Genomic DNA, 14199 nt, shown 5'->3' with positions numbered 1-14199 from the left:
TGTGACATTTCATATGTCGACATTTTGCCCATGCCAACATTTTTCATGTGTCAATATGATGTTGACATTTGAACCTATTTCAAACTAACTGTTGACATTCTAGGGTCAATATTATGAATGTTGACTTAGTGAGTATATACCTATGTTGCCTTTCAAATATTTCCAATAGTAAAGATGAATAAAAAATAGAAATGGATTGATTAGGAAGATAACATTATCTGCATTTGTGTCAGCCTGCCAGTTTTATTAGCTGATATTGTATCATATGCAAGTATTCATGGAAGTATTAAGCAGACATCAGCTACTAACAGATTCATTAAACAAGTTCGAGCACAGCTTTAAAGAATCAATTTGGTTCACCGGTCTTTCTGAACTAGTGCCAGTGGCAAAGAACTCATCATCTCTCAAAGCACTCAGATTCTGAAGTATCACAGTGATATTAGCTGAATTGTAGTATAATAAAGTTCTATTGTATGAAATAATCACATTTGGAACAGAAAGGAAGAAATACATTGAGTGCTGTGGTTGAAGCTTTTATTTAATGTTTAAGCTGAAGTGTATCAATTGAAACACCTAGCAGTTACTCCTCAGAGCCCAGAGAAATCCCATAAGTGAGAGTGTTTTTTTTTTTAAATTCACATACAACACATTTTCTAAATCACCATTGACCTGTATTAATAGTCACTTCAGCACACACTGGATGCTGCTGTGCAGAATAAATTAAGTATTGTGTACAGTACTGTATACTGATGTGATCTATTGATCTATTCTGCTGGCTAATGTGATTTGCATTGAATCTTTCAAACTACCTTCTCTATAGAAGCTAAAATATTTCCACAATTTTATTTTGCATCATATTGTTACTGGTATTACTTTCATGGAGTGACATGTTTATTTTTGAAATTCTATATTATCTGAAATCTATGAATCCACCTAAATTCATTCCTTGTTTCCTAACAAACAAGAAAGCACAGTATAGTAAAGAATTATTGTACAATTCACAATGTGTATATATATATATATATATATATATATATATATACACTGTGCATTGCTATAGTGGTGCACAATGATTGACAGAATATTGTTTTGATGTTTGTGCTGACAGTGCATGTATGTATACATTTTCCCTCTGTATTGTTATTGTAAATCCTCAATGCAGGGCAAAGCCATTAACTAAGACAGTGAGAGGAGCAGGAGCAGAAGAGTATGTATAGCAAAACAGTCTTGCAGTAAGTTTCACAGAACCATAATGTCTGACGATCCTTGTTCAGAGTTGTGCGCTATTGCCACCGCCGCTGTGATACCGTACACAGCTGCTTTGCAATAATATGCAAAAGTCGCAGGTCCCGGGATATGTATTGAGGCGCACACCGGCATTTGTCAAATCCATGCACCTGAGTACAAAGACACAGCATTGGTTGCAGATCATTTCATGTTAGCAGTCTTGAGTAACTTTATGGTCATGTAGAATGGCAGCGGGAACTGAGCCATGTGTACTGCATACTGTATCGCAGATGTGACAGGCCCTCGAAATGGTTGCAACATGACTGTGTTTTTAACACTACCTGATCTCACACTTAAATTCTCCATGACTGTCAATCACACTGCGAAAAAATACTCGTTTTGAGCTACTACTGTAATATACTGTACCTTGCTGCATGCGCTGTATGACTCAGAAGCATGTGCAGGGTGCCAATAATCTCTCAACTACAACAGCATCAGCATAGTGTACAACTCTGAATCAGACCGGATAAGTTAATCTTTAATGGCATGCAGCAATGAGTAGGAGGAATGGTGGAGAATAGATGATTACTATGGAAATTAATCTCTTTTCACAATAGCTGGAGAGTGTCAGGTGGACTAATCCCAGATTGATGTAAATAAATCAATATATACAAACTTTAAGAAAAAAAGAACACTCAATTTTTATTTATAATAATATTTTACAGCTGAAAATGCTCATCAACCCTAGTCTTATGCTTAGAGTTTAAAGATGCTGTCTTCAATTTTTTTAAATCCTTGATCCTCTCTTTTGCCAAAAGTAGTCCAAACAGGGAAAACAGGGAAACATTGATCCCAATATAAACCAAGTATATATGTTAAAAATGTATAAAAGTTTTTTCTGTTCACAGAATCAAATCTCAAATGAGTCTACATTAGCCATACATTCAAATAATATTTCACCCATCCTGCAGTGGTGACCTACCATACTCATTTCACTGGAACTCTGAACTCAACTTTTATTGCATGTGAAATCCTGCTCTATATTAATTTTAGTATCATATATTATAGTGCTTGTCTTGATTTCACAAATAAGATAAAGGGCAGCATTATTTCCCCTCCAAATACTCAACGTTAAGAAGACAGCCTGGGTTTTTTTTCCACTACAACATGGACCCCATACTGTATACTAACAGTCCCAGAGCCAAACAGCTTAAAAGCACTGGGATTCTTGTCTATGAGGCTTATGTAATTTACCAAGATATTGGCCCATTTCCCACCTCAGTGATCACAGTATAATTGACAGGGATAGCCTACTTCATAAAAGGAAGACATTTTTTCATACAAACATCAAAGAGAATGTAATTGGACAAGACTAAGAGAATTAAAACATTGACACATTTAACACTGCACATGGTGATTAATGATAGCCTAAAAAAGAGTATTTTTACAATAATTATTATAAAGTGGATACATGTTTCAAGATTAAATGCACTTCAGTAATTATGTTCCAGACAATTACTAATAACAGTTTTTTCCTGATTATATACAGTATCAGTTCAACATCTTACACAAAATATACTATGCATGGACTCTCAGTGTTGAAATGTATTAATGCACCATCCATGCCGTGACGATGACGGTGGCTATATCTGTACATTTGACATACAGATGTCATACATACTTCAGCTTTTCTATTAATTAAATCAAATAATGAAATCTCTTTTCAATGATTAATGAAAATCACACAGATACTAAATGATTAACAACAATATTTGACTTTTGTCTTTGTAAAAAAGTTTTTTTTTTACGTTGATAAAACTTATTGGAACTGATGCAGAGTTGAATATTTACTACTTGCTGAGCATACCTTGCATGATTTCATACTAGAACTGAGGCCCTGATTCATAGACGGATGCTCTGAAAGAGCACTCACTCTGAATGTGGGCGTTTTTTTTCGTGCGGCCTCCTCGCCGCTTGCATAGCTGTGGGTGACCACCCACACTATTGCGAGTGGCCAGGATGATGGTCACGATGGTCAAGACCATCATGACCATCAGGCTTGCGATGAGACCCTTGTGGTAGGGTCTCGTGGCCGAAAGCCCCAGAGAGCTTCTGGCTCTAATAGAGCCGGAAGCTCTCTCTCTGACATCACTGGTGCTGTCAGTGGGGCCGCCCACAAACGTCAGGTGTTCGCTTGGGAAAGCCTCCGTTTGTGAAGACACCCCTTGCCACACCTACAAAACGGGGCGAGTGCAGTGCGGCCGCTGCGCATGCGCAGAGCACACCATCGACCCGCTCGCTAGCACTTAAGTGCTTGCGAGCGGGTCTGAATCAGGCCCTGAGTGAACACAACTATGGCGATGAAAAGTTAAACACATTTTGATGGTATCTGAACTTACAAAGAAAGAGGAGTAACTGGAATGTAAAGGGATATTCTCACATAGATTTAGTTTATTAAGGGTATCAAGTACACTGGGGCCTATGCATATTTGGACATTAGCATAAATATGCCTGTTTCTATGTGTATCTTTTTTCCATTGCATATGGTAGGTTTAAGTGTGCACTGATGATGATGATAATGATGATGTATAGTAGCAAAAAACAGGTTACTTTGCAAGCACACACATTAGTGAGTAAATGCATTTTTATGCACTGTGGCTGATTCCTGATTATTGGGAAACTGCACATGCACAGGGCCCACAGCATGTGTAGAATGGGTCCTGTGTGATTTTACGCAGCCCCTGCTATGCCTCTGCTTGATTGACAGTGTGAGGCATTTTTGGGGAGGTGCAGGAGCGGGGATGACCGACGTTCCCGGAAACGGGAGCGTGTCATCTCATTTTCCGGGTGTGGCAAGGCCAGGATCTGAATCCACAGACACAGTTTCCTAGCCTCGCAAGCCGACCAGCCTGTATAAGCTGAGACTTACTTAAGTGGGCGATGCTGTCCAGATATCCCAGCCTGCAATGTTGGTTGCAGTGCTGAGATCACAAATGCAGCAGGGGGTGTCAGACACCTCCTGCTGCATTTGCATAATTGCAAGAATGGAATTGTAAAGCTGATTGTGTGTGGCTTTGCAATTCTGTCCTGTGCTGAATCACTCCCACAGATTTGGACCAACACACACTCAAATAACTTTCAGTTATCAATCAGGCCGACGAGAAACTGGTAGCAATCAGTTCCCCTATGAAACATTCCAGAACCATAACTAGACTCTTTGGTGCCCTGTGCCAGAAAGAGCATTGACGCCCTCCCTCCCCTATTTTTCAAATAGGGACATAAGATGTGCACCCAAAAAAGGGCCATGGACCCTTTGGGACGGGCCAGGGAAGAGATAGGGGAGGCCAGGAGATGCTGGAGATAAAAGAAGAGGAAGCTACAATTGAGAATGATAATAAACAGAAAATTGACAGGCCCCACCAAGTGCCCCCTACCCTGCGGTGTCCTGTGCCATGGTACTGGTCACACTACCCTAGTTACGGCCCTGAAACATCCATAACAATATAAAGTAAATACCTGGACAAGTCTAATGTTAATATAATGTTATAATATATAATGTATAATGTTAATGTTGATTCAAACTGTAAAGTGCGACGGAATTTGCTACGCTATATAAGAAACTGTTAATAACTAATAAATAAATAAGTCTATTACTAATGGAGGTGGAGGCTAATCATAAAAGTATCCACTTCATTTGATATTATATTTACTAACAATGTTCTTAATCAAGTGTATAACAGATAATCTTTCTACTTCCTTTGTCGCCTATTCTACAGCTCTCATAGGTTCATAGTCATGCCTTAATACCCAGAAATGAAGAGCTAAAAGCTGTGCCATTTATTCAAACACATACATTATAAACACTGACATTCATACGGATTATCTTAGTACAGTATGGTCAAAAGTGACTCCTAAAATAAAATAGAGAGACAATTGAGAGACATAGTTGCATCAGAGAAAGAAAAAAGGGAATAGAAAAAGAGAAAAATGGGAACGCAAGCTGGGGTAGAGAGTGTCATAGGAAGAAAAACATGGAAATGGAGGAAGATGGAGAGATAGAGGATGAGAAAAAGAGTGTGGAGCAATGAGAAGTAGGGTGATAAGAGAGAGATAGGAGGAAAGAGAGTGAGAAAAAAAGCAGACAGTTCTTCGGACAATAGCTGTTTTCTACAGTATTGTAACCACACAGGGAAATACAATTATACAGAATCAATGGCATGTTTTGATTAAATAAACATATTTGGCCTCAATTACCAGCGATCATCCATGTTTCTGTTTCATGTGGCTGAAATGTGAAGCATTTTTTGGTTCATTCTGAATTTAAACATTTTAAACACTATTTACTACATCCTGGTTAAATACATCATCTTGCTACAATAGCTTGTTTTAGGTAGGAGAGATATGTTCAATGCTCATATACAGTATGATACAAGTATGTTAAAGATCCTGTTAAAGGGACCAACATACAAATATGTAAATGTGTTATTTGTAAAACATCATAAGTTGTTCACCTCCTCATATGTATTTGTTCCTGTGTAGGAACTTTATACACCCACTAAATATGACATTTATTGAACTTAGCAGCAAAATTAATATGCCCCACATTTTGCCCTTTCAGTCTCAGATGTTTAGGTATTGAACACATTAAACAGTAGAGGAGGTGAACATAATAATAGGTTATTATAGAAAGTCATAATGACCTGTTCATTTTATGAACTTAATGATGTTAGGAACTCTTACATGACTGGCTCCATGGGCCTTTGGTGAGGTAGATGGATGAATTTCTAAAGATAATAATCTGATATAAGGGCACCACTTTAAACCAAATACAGTACTTTTTTTTTACTTTCATACAGAGTCATGTTCTCTTTGAATATCATGGGTTTATCATGAGATCACCTTTATTTATTAATCATCTTTATTAATCAATGTATGCATTTGCAGGTTTTATTGATTTGCATTTCCATCAAGAAAATGATGTTTTTGGACACAAAGTATCTAATGTGGAGGTGGAAGTAAATTGAGCATTCAATACTCAAAATAGAAAAAAAATATTTTTCAAGTTGCCACTGGAAATCATTAAAGATGACAAAAGACTAAACTTTACTTAACAGTTTTAATTCCATTTTGGACAATTCTATGAAGAGAGATTGAAAACGTTATCTTCTTTTGAAGTGGCGGACTACCACGCCCACTGCGTTTTATGTTGTCCCCCTCTCCGGGTGTATCTGCTGTCTGTCCGGCCACCTTTGACTGGCTATTTTTGCCTAAAGGGGCTCCTCTACTAGTAGAAGATTCAGAATTGCTAGCAATGGTAGTTGCTTCTAGTGAGGATTCTATATCACATTAAGACATTGGGTACTTGTATCTAAAGAATGGACATTTAAGTATACTCTGTTTACCACCACTAAGTCAATGATAAAGGTTATGCTGATCATAATCTATTTGCACCTTATTTAATTTCTTCTTTTTGAATTTCAATATGTCACATTTATATAAGGCAATCTGGTTATTGAGCTTACTCAGCCAATCAGGTTCACAGTCAGATGATAATTGTGATGCTCTGGACTATTGAAACCACTACTTACCTATCCGGTGCCTGTCCAGGATAGAATAGAGGTCCACTAACACTGCACATTGCTCCCGGCTTGTGCTGAGGTCTGTCAGTGCTGCTCCTGCCCCGTCCACACAGTGTTTGTTACAGACCATGGAGATGGCTCTAAGCAGCCTCTTGCTCACTGTGTTTTTTTTCCAGCATGATGGCACACAGACTGCATGCCAGAGTTCCCTCCTAAACATCAGTATTGGTGCAGCCATGTTGGACTCTGTCACCTGACGCTCTTCCTCCAGTCAGAGTGCTGCTTCCAAACCAGCTGATCACAGCATCCAATTCCTGGGGATCCTCCCCTATAAATTCCATTTCCTGACTGGCCTCTGTTGCCAGTACAATGTCTTTTCCTGCTGAAGTTACAGTTCAGTGCTGAGCTCCCATGTACTCTGTATCTGAACAGTCCCAGTCCATTATATCCATTTCCTAGATCTATCTGGTACATATGTCTCTTACACCATCTTGCAAACCAGTCTGGTTTTTACCACTGAGACTTGTTCTTACAGCCATCAGTGTCATCCAGTGCTTATAACATTGGACTCATCATTTAATTTCCTCAATTCATCAACATCGGTTCTAACTGATCAAGTTAATCAATTCATCAACATTGGATTATTATCAATTAAGTTCTTCAATTCATCAACATTGGTCATTACCTATAAAGTTAATCAATTCATTAATATCAGACTCATATCAATTAAGTTCAACAAATCTTTAACATGGTCTCAAACTGATAAAGTTAATCAATTCTTCAACATCAGTATCAAATCCATCAAGTTCTTCAAATCATCAACATTGGTCTAAAACCAATCCAGCTTTCAATCTAGCATCATCGGTCCCAATCTAATTTTGCTTGTTCATTCAGTATAATCATCTCTAGTTCTCACTTCAAAACTGCTATTTAAGACACTCTATTTCTATCCTCGCCTTCGGGCCATCATCCATTGTTGTATCTCTATCTCCTCACATCATTACATGAGGAAGACCTGACTCAAGCCACCCAAGTTCCATGTATCTCCGATCTCCTCTTCAGCCTCCCACACCTGTTCCTACCCAAACAAAATCCTCAGGCATGACAATAATATAGATGTTTTTTTCTCAAAATCTAAAATCTTTTCCTTCACACTCATTACTTCCTTTTTATATTACTCAATCTCAAGAAGCATTAAGTCAAATGAGCATTTGTTGAGGATTGCTATCTACTTTTTGCAAAATTGTTTATCTGTTACCTTTGTGATGGGTCACTACATTAGACACCTGTGCCCATTGGACATGATGACATCATCAGACAATGCCGCCGGCCAGGTGCTCAGTCAAGCTCCTGGCATGGCTTCACTTGGTGTGTAACATTTTTAAGATAAGACACATTTTCTATTTTACTTGTAATCTTGAAGATTGTACTAAAGGTACTGAAATATGGATTAAAATGACAAAGTGGTCCTGTCATTATCATGAAGAGTGCTGCAAATTTGTACTTGTATACTTCTATTTTGTGAAGGCACCTCTACAAGCTATTGGAGTTATTTGTAGTGCCAGGCCTTGAACATATATATATATATACACATAACATAAAAATACTGGCACTACTTTGTTGCAGAGCCTTCCAGATGCTTGCTGGGGTGCTCACCTTGGGGTGTGATACCCCTGCACACAGTGCTTTACTGTGCAATGTTTTGGGGTCAGCCCCCTGTTGGTGTGTCCTGATGATGGCGGGCTGACCCCGAAATGTTGCACAGTAAAGCACTATTTATTCTCTGAGTATTTGGACTGGGAGTGCCACTTATTTCTTATGTTTATATATATATATATATATATATATATATATATATATTAAGTCACTGAAGCCGGCACTCCACAACACCAAACGATACTTGCCCAGGTGCCATCCGAGGTGGGGGAAACCTGATGTGTAGACACAAAGGAAACAGCAGCACTCACGGGACTTAGTAAAGAAAGACTCAGGTACACAAGCAGTGTGTAGGATTCCACGTTTCAGTCGGTGAGGACTTTTATCAAGAACGCAAAGTGAATACAAAGTACAAACCTTTATAGGACTGTGTAACTGTGGTGAAGTGCTCTCCACGCCCATCTTGCCAGTCGCTGGGTGAATTATGTCATCAGCATGCGGCCAAACTGTCACAGTGCACGTGATGACGTTCGGCGTATGACCCTGGAAGTGATGACACATGTCCCCTGGCATCAGCTACAAGTCAAAGGGCAGGGTTATCTAAATGGTAACCATGGAGACAATGTGTAACATCAATAAAGGCAGAAGTGTGCTGAGATAAACATAATGAAATATAACAATGTGATAAGTGAATCCAAATAACAGGATGCCAACAATGGTGGGAATAAACCAGCATACACATGGGTAAGCATATACATACGTGCTGGACAAAATCAACATATACGACATATAACATATAACATATGAACTTAAGAACTGCAATGGTCATCATGTGGTATATAATAGAAAGGACTGAGCGGCACTTAGTAGGATGATGCAATGAACTAGTAACTAAAAAAATAATGCAATGAACTAGCACCTAAAGCTGGACCTACAAGATAAAACATGTAAATGAATATAAATGAATGAAAAAATCCTTAATGTGCAATGTACTGGTACCTCAAGAATCAGAGCATACGTCCACTGAAAAATGAAAACCTTAAACATGTAAATGGATGTGACTAGATGGTGAAAAAACAAGCCTGGAATCAACAGGAAAAATTGCCTCTGATGTGCTAAGGATAATACCAAGTTAAGGGTAGAAAAGATCATAATGACCACATGAGGTCAGAAGAGGCGAGAGTTGGGAAAAGTCCAAAACTAGGTTTGGTTTACAAAACCTGGTATTCCAAGGGAGTCACCCACCCTTGTACTCACCAGGCCAAACACTGATTAGCTTCCAAGATCGGACGAGATCGGGCTTATCCAGTGTGAGTATGTTAGTAAACCTTAGAGAGGAAGAATAACCAACAGCCTCTCCCACAATCATAACCTCTTAAGAAGGTCACAGATCACTAACACTTGGTGGAACCTTGATCCAAAGACAAGAGAGGCATAGAACAATAAAGTGTAATTACTTAAACAAAAGCTAGAAATATAAATCAGCTCTAAGCTGTGTGGTGCTGACTGTCATGGTCAAGCAGCAATAAGTAGAATAAAGATCAACATACACAATAATTAAAAAAGTAATAGTCATAGGAAAAATCCTGTGAAACAATAATAATGAAAAAAATGAAAAAATAAAAAAATAAGCAGTAATAAATGAGAAACCAATTGAGAACACAAGGTGAAATGTCTGATTTACAGGAAACAGGCAAATGATAATGTCTCATTGAAACCCAAAGGTGCAACAGTGTTCATATTGTGGAGCCAACGAGCTTCCAATTGCAGTAAACGTTTATCTCTATCACCACCTCTCTTCATAGTCGGCACATGATCGATAATCTTATGTCTCAAAGTAGCTAAAGGATGTTTAAGTTCTTTGAAGTGTCATGCCACAGGCTGACCATGGTCTTTTTCTTCAAGTGCTTGTCTAATGGCAGTGCGGTGTTGCGCCATCCTTATCCTCATCGTACAAGAAGTCTTGCCTATGTAGGCCAGGCCACACGGACACCAGATGATGTAAATAACAAACTTGCTCATACAATTAAGAACATGTCTTATAGGGATACATCTCCCTGAGTGTGGATGAACAACATGAGGGCCGGTTTCCATATGTCTATATGTAGTGCAGCCTATGCATTTGTGACAGCCAGGCTTACGAGCGAGAAAATTGGCTCCCTGTGGATCTTCAGAAGTAGAGATGTCATTGTGTACCAGCCATTCTTTCAAATTTTTGCCTCTCCTGTAGCCCATCATGATCCTAGAGGAATATAATGGTTTAAGATTACTGTCAGTGTTGACCACTGGCCAGAGTCTTTTGACAGTAGAATTGATAAAGTTGCTCGAGGTGTTGTACTGCGTAATAAATAGACAGCAATGTAGAAAGTGGTGCTGATTAAAATCTCCCATCTACCCTTAGGAGATTTTAAATTTGAATATCAGTATTTTTAGTGCTTTGAGTGTGCACTTACATTTTCTTTTTCCTGTATGATAGAAAGGTGGCCTGGTCAGATGAATTGCATTTGCTATTATATCACGAGGATGGCCAGCTGCTTGTGTACAATTTATCTGGGAAAGAGGTGGCAATAGCATGCACTATGGGAAGAAGATAAGCCAGTGGAGGCAGTGTGATGCTCTGGGCAATGTTCTACTGGGAAACCTTGGGTCCTGGCATTCATGTGGATGTTACTTTGACATATACCACCTACCTACAGTAAACATTGTTGTAAACCATCTACATGGCAATGATATTCCCTAATGTCAGTGGCCTCTTTTAGCAGGATAATGCACCTTGCCAAACTGCAAAAATTGTTCAGGAATGGTTTTAGGAACATGACAAAGAGTTTAAGTTGTTAATTTGGCCTCCAAATTCCCCAGATTTCTTTCCAATTGAGAATCTGTGAGATGTGCTGGAAAAAAAGTCCAATCCATTGAGGCCCCACCTTGCAACTTAAAGGATTTAAAGGATAAGCTGCTAACATATTGGTGCCAGAAACTGCAGAACACCTTCAGAAGTCTGGTAGACTCAAAGGCTAGATTGGTCAGAGCTGTTTTAGTGGTGGCGGCACAAGGTGGTCCTACACACTATAGGACAGGTGGTTTTAATGTTATGGCTGATATATTGTTGTTGTGTAGTGTAAGGAACTAAACATTGTGTCTATTTCATTACAGATTGCAACTGCAACAGCATACACAGATCGACTGATGGTGCGTACTGCATGCCTGAGTTAGCATTGCAATCACCTAGACAGATACAAAGTCATCGCAGGCCAAGGAACGGGACATCTGCATCTGGGGGTGGTTGCAGAAATGCAGGCATGTATGTCTGGGCCTTGATTCAGAGCTGCTCGTAAGCGGCCGCTCGTTCGCTCCGAGCGATGTTCGCACAACTGCGCATGCATATGGGTTGTAATGTGCATGCGCCAACCAGTCAGTGTGATCGGAAATCGAGCGCACGCCAAATGGCCAGTGCCTGCTAATTTGATTGACAGGATGAGGCGTTTGTGGGTGGTAACAGGGGAAGGTGCTTGAAAACAGGGCGTGGAGACCCAAACACAGGCATGCCAATACGGTCAAAACTGGCATTTTAAGGGTGTGCATAATTAACAAAGCAGCGTCATCGACCACGTCACTTGGTTGTCTCTTGGCCTGAACTGTTCGCATGATTGTGGTAGGATAAACCTACCACAAGCACTGTGAGCAGTTCAGATGCCTTTCGATATACTCGATTAATCAAATAAATAGTGGAGAAGATGTATGATGCGAGCGGCCAGGGGGCGTCTTTACAAAATAGCGAGCACATGTTTCGTTCGTCCGCTCAGACATAGAGGCGGCAACAGACTGCAAAGAGCGAGCGCTCAATTTAAATAGCCGGCCCCTTTTTCTGACCGAGCAAGTGCAAATAGCATCCGGCTCTGAATCAGGCCCTCTGTTTGAACACCATTGCATGGGAATGCATAAATTAGCCACTGCATCAGCATATGCAGCTTGAGTACTCACTGACTGCTCTGAGGTTAGCAATTGCTGAGTAAGGTCAGACCTGTTGTAATTGTGTGTAAGGGGCCGAAGTTACTCAATGTTCCCGATGCATACACAGCACTGCAAGGTATTATGGATGTGAGATAGCGGTAGTGGGTGTCTCTATGCTGGCTGTGCGATGGCTTTGCTATTGCATTCATTAGCATAAAGCCTCGTAGCCCAAACACCATGGGAACACCTCCGTCTGGCAGGCACGCCCCCTGCACGCCCTCCAAAGGAGGCATGCTGTCAATCAACATCGACAGCATGCCCACTTTGGTGTGAGATCTGGAGCGATGGAGAGCAGTGGGGGAACATCGAGTCTGAATGACCCCCTTTGTTTCTTGGTTTGTTTTCTTATTGCTGTATTACTAAACCTCTGTACTATGCGTTTGATGCTTGTAAAGCAACTTTGAGTATGACTGAGTAAAGTGCAATATAAAAAAAATAATTATTATTCTTATTCTTATTCTTATTATTATTATTATTATTATTATTATTATTATTATCTATATAGCTTTTATAAGTCACCAATTACTTTTTGCAGAATTAAAGATTGTAATAATTAATTAGTTATATTATTTAACATATCTTAAGGTGACAATCCAGCTGCTTAAAAGGATAGATGTATAAACAAAGTTAATTTTTCACCATTTTTTTTGCTATTCTGGTTCCAATATACTTCCCTATGTTTAATGCTTAGTATTTGTATTCTTGAAAAGTTATATGTGTCTGTAGAATGATTTTATTCTGCATCATTTCTGGTTTTGTGGGTTCATTGATCTGCAACCTCAAACACATAGCATTAAGTGTATCTATAAAGTGGTTCCCCAGATTAATAAAAGTAGCCATTAAGCTTAGTGCTTAAATGGCCAGTTGCCAAAAGTATGGCAAGTAGTTAGACTTGTTTTTATTAACTTTTAATAAATTGATTTAGCTACAGTACATAAGCCAGACAAGTCCCATAACAAATTTGACATAAAAGGTCATATTATGGAGGGAGACATACAATAAATAAAAGAAACACTGTGTTTAATGGTAGAAGAAATCGTGCATCGTTGGAATTGTCAATAAATATATTATATATATATATATATATATATATATATATATATATACACAGTCCAGGAGAATCCGGCACTCAGGTATATTTTCCCAGAAAAAATACCCAGTGCGAAGTGGATGGCACTCTGACATAAATACATTCAATAAAGACACTGGCAGCACAGCCCTTATGGTCGACGTCTTGGAGTTATACTCCTTTATCAAGACATACAAATAACAAAACAAATACATACCTTATATCACTTCACTCAGTGCTCGGCGTCTTCCCCACCTTCGTCCACATCGGAGACCGGATGACGTCACTTTAGGCGCATAGCGCCAATATCCCAACCATCTCACAGGGGCGTGGTTAGGACAATGTGTACCATCACCATAACAACAGGGTAACTGGACTGCATGTCAGGAGACACATCAACACAACCTAAAAGCATAACAATGCAAAATAATGTGCAGGCATGCTGGTATATTAAACTTCATAATAAAGCCTGCTACTGATCTATTCAGGACTAAAGGAAACTGACCAATTTATATGAAAAATACAATCTCGGGAGATCTATGTATTACATATTAACTGCATTGAAACCCGACAGTAAAGAAATAATCTTCCCTGAGAAATAAAGTATCCAAACTACACACTAAGGGGGTCATTCAGACTCGCTCGCGAGCAGCAGTA

At 39.2% G+C, this 14199-nt stretch overlaps 1 pseudogene; it reads right to left on the bottom strand.

Moving 5' to 3' along the window:
• Positions 1 to 9670: 9670 nt before the first annotated feature.
• On the bottom strand, positions 9671 to 9790 carry LOC148534907 (5S ribosomal RNA; annotated as a pseudogene).
• Between the last annotated feature and the right edge of the window lie 4409 nt (positions 9791 to 14199).

The sequence above is a fragment of the Taudactylus pleione genome, unplaced genomic scaffold (genome assembly GCF_031769625.1).
Source record: "Taudactylus pleione unplaced genomic scaffold, aTauple2 ptg000062l, whole genome shotgun sequence".
NCBI classification, from domain to species: domain Eukaryota; kingdom Metazoa; phylum Chordata; class Amphibia; order Anura; family Myobatrachidae; genus Taudactylus; species Taudactylus pleione.
This window is presented reverse-complemented; position numbering and strand designations above follow the sequence as displayed.